Source organism: Botryllus schlosseri, chromosome 11 (assembly GCF_051294905.1).
Source record: "Botryllus schlosseri isolate E-star chromosome 11, Bs_hap1, whole genome shotgun sequence".
Taxonomy (NCBI): domain Eukaryota; kingdom Metazoa; phylum Chordata; class Ascidiacea; order Stolidobranchia; family Styelidae; genus Botryllus; species Botryllus schlosseri.
Window position 1 is genome coordinate 17,901,378 of NC_137246.1, and position 4,307 is coordinate 17,905,684.

The following is a 4,307-nucleotide window of genomic DNA, read 5'->3' on the forward strand; positions in this document are numbered from 1 at the left end:
TGTCAGATTTAGGAAATTCAATCTAGTTTTCAAGTTTAGACATGGTGATAATAGAAAATATCAAAGTAAACACGGTTTGATTTTACATAAGTGTAATTGATTTCCATAACCAGATCATTCTTAGACCACAGACCTATGAACACCGGACTGTAATAATCTACGATTTAATGGAATCGGGTAAGCTATATAAGAACATTTTGTTCGTAGAACAGACCGGAAAGAAAGTTACATCCCGAGTGCATCAACATCATTTTGTAATATGTTCAGTTCATGCAATGCTCAATTATTTATTCAATATGATAGAACCAATTTGTCTCCTTTCTGTTACGATCAGAGTTCCAGTTTGACGGTTACCGGTACCCTACACATGACATGACAATTTGGATTTGAATAAACATCAACAAACGACGGACTGAATCTTGGTGTTCTGTTACCTCTATCTAGGATATTTAGCAACTTGAAGTTGCAGAGCAGCAGCTTAATTGCAATCAAACAACGAATTTGAATACATCATCCCCTACAGAGTTTGACTACCCAAGACTTAATAAGACTTTCAAAACTACTCAAATATACCGTTTCCATGCAATACCAAAGGAATCGACTACATATCTAGTACTGAAGCGACCTCACTGGGGAAAGACGGCATTCATCTGATTGCAAACACTATATTTCTATAACACACTAGATAGGCAAAATAACCACTCAATTAACACATCATAAGTTCCACTCAACAGTGCAATGGTTATTCCCTCATCCATTCATACAAATAACTACCAACATAGCAACAATGGAAAAGTATTTTTCAGGCTAGTAGAAATAACGCCTTGAAAAACCGGAGCATAGCCTATCAGGCAATACCAATTGAAGACCTTGAATGGGAAAGAAGAAAAAGGTTACCACTCTCATCTTCGTGCTACAGAGAAGGGTCTTGTCACACAGTACACTACGACGTTCACACAATAGCGATCGCGCTCCTGCTTTATTTTCCCTGCGACTATGACGAGTTTCCAACACAATGCGTCAATGACAACAGAAATACAAGCCGTCCGCTGGAATGCAGCTATTCGATGTTTTCAAAGTGGTGACACATCTGATATAAACTTTCCCCAGCGGTACGATTGATAACCAAGCATGATATGCTATATGTGTGGAGATGACACCCTTCCTGAAGTCATATTCGAAACGGTACGTTCCTTATATTCTCGCGCACCAGTGCACTTGCCACGAGCCGTTAGAGATCATCTTAAAAGCAAATATAACCGGCACCGCGGCGATATGCAGCAACCTTGTATCGTACCAGGAATGCTACGCGTACGCAGCAAGACAAATGGCGGCCTGTAATCAATATCCGCAATGCGTCGGCGTCGTATCGATTCTGTAATGTCAGTGATAGTAAAATACGTCGGTGTTTTTATTGTCGCGAACGACGAATGCAACAATTCAAACGCCCGATCTTCGGCCAATCGAAGTAGCACGTTCGTGTATCTACCGCGAGGCTACGAAGGACGTACGGTAAACCCTTACACAAATATTCAAGGAGTGGCATGCACTTCAGGGGAAGTATTGAACTCTTCAAGAGAAACCGCGACTGAACAAAATGTCAGTCAGTGCCGCGCGAATGTCCGCCTCGAAATCTAATTGTTCTTTCGCGCAGTGTGATGAATATCTGCCTTTATAAATCGATGCACGTTGAGTGAAAATAGTCAATCGTAACATGATATATTGATAATAATCGGTAATATGAGGCATTATCGAAGTACACGAAGCGTACTATTCACAAGACACAAAACAATCCAAAGCGCAGCGCCCCCTTGATAGCAAATCAGAAAGTCATGGCTCCTCTGTTACCAGTATAACGGCGATATGAGAATGCGCTAAAATATGTGCCGACTACTGATTTTATAAGCAATGATCGTTTCGTGAACGGAGTGCAAATACTACGGTTGCAGTTTGAGATATCGGTGAAGTTTGACGAGGAGAAATGAGGTTTACGTGTTAGGCGAACGTAGGCCCGAAGATGATAAATTCATAGCGACGCCCGAATAGCGCGTTTCGCTCACGGGACGTAATACATCGAGGATCGACGGTGTAATTTCATCATACAGGCCTATTTCAAATTCAGTTTATTACTTTATAGACACTCCAGGGGCGCTCGAATAAGTTTCACAATATTTATTTTACAAAACTAATTCCAGGGTAATTTCGCCGTGCGCGATGGTAGAATCGAGCCAATTCACGTAACGACTGTCGCCGCTATATAGGCAGGCATGTCTGAGCGTGTTAGCTATTCGCCGAGATAGTCTGCAAATACGGAGGGAAATTGATGACGCAATTATGAGGTGTGTAAGTCAAGCGTGCAAGTTATCCGAATCGCTGCGCCATCTTGGATATGAAGGCAATATCGAGTGCTTGTATGATTACGCGGATAATATTGTGAATTGAGTCACAGGACACCAACTCGTTGATTCCTTGCTGCATTCCCAATAATTACGTCATGCTCGATTGACTTAACGGCAAAGTCACCTAAACTGGCTGCAGGGCAACTCTGCAAACAACGGAACTCGTGCGGCTGCATAGCACGATTTCAGTTGGCACTGCGTAGAGCTATGATGAAATTTTTAAGGCAACATCATACCGCGCGACAGTGTACCTGAACTTGACGGATATATTCTGCGCGAATCTAAAGGAGAAAATGCCAAGCAATGCGGATTCGAAAGATCGCTAATACTGACACACATGTCTGTATCGAATCGGTGTCCTGTGCTCACACTATGTTTTATTTTTTAATCATTTTTTATTAAATTACTTTAACTTGGAAATCATCGCTGCTCACCTGATATATCAGGCAAAAAGGCCATCGATTCCAACCAGGCACACGTGGAGAACACGTTATATGTTATGCAGTCAAATGGGCCACAGTGGGGATAATCAGAATAAGACAATGCAAATAAATCTTTAGCACAGTGGTTCTGAAACTGGGGACGCGAAGCTGCGATTAACTGAAAACAATTTTCGCGCATTGCGCAATTTATATCCAATTCATGGTTTTATCACTGTGTATATGATCCGATTTTTCATTTATTTGAGAATTCTCTCATCGACAGTCATAACCGTCCATGCTGTCAAACTATCCGTTGGGATTGCTAGCACTGGCTTGCATTTTGTGATATGGCGATAAGGGGGGCGCGAAATTTTTCACTGTTATAAAGGGGGGGCGTGTCCACAAACGTCTCTAAGAACCACTGCTTTAGCACATCCACAGAATGTAAAATTCATTGATCAATCTGAAAGATCCTCTGAAATGAAGTACGCTCTGCTCTGAATTAACGAATCTGGCGGTTCTACTTTCGGATAACCTCGCTAGGAATACGTTTTGTTTCGAAAGCTTAAAGGGCCTTTCTAGTGCATTGAAACAACTAAAGGGCTACGGCCGCTCAATGCTCATTGACGCGATCCGAGCTCTCTAAACGTGACTCTACAATGCTGGACGGAATATAAATATAGAGGGCAAAAAGAGAGAACGAGTAAATGCTCCTGGATAAATCGAACCACCGCTTACGCGTCGCTTGAAAGACCTCGATATGTTGATGATATAGCGTTACTACGCGAGCGGCCAGTCAAATACTACAGGCCGGCATCAATAGTGAATGGGAGCGATTGAGAGCGGAGGAGCAAATCGACTCATTCATATCCGGAGTGTGAGAAAAACGAGAATAGCGCCGTAGACACTCTTCTGGTAAACTATATAAGAACATAATTTATGTACGGTAGTTGATTGGAATTCGTTGTACATAGCAGCCTTCCGAAGAGAATATGATGTATTCATGATCAATTTATTTCAGTCTTGTATACTCACGTCATCCAATCGTGCAAATCAAAATTCACAACAAAATATCGACGAGAACGCTTAGCGTGGCAACTCATATCCTGCACGAGAAAATGAGCAGCAGCATCTCGGGAACCGTACCCACATACTGAATCAGGTCAATGAATATCAAAGAGTGGTGGAAATACACGAAAACGCGGCAAACTTAGCCGGAGCAACCAATTTTACGACGACCAACAGAGAACAAACGGCATCAATATTGAAGTTTCCCATTCAAGATAATGATTAACGGATTGACGCGCGATCTCTGTACTATATATTCTAGACATCGCTGAGCGACCACCTCGAAACGAATATACAGCACAAACGTTAACCCCACGCCAGGTAAACATGGCAAGCTAATAGTAAGAATGACCGGTGTTGTCAGAGTAATAACCAGTTGCCTCGTGGTAATTCTTAACTACACTATCGATGGCCCCAA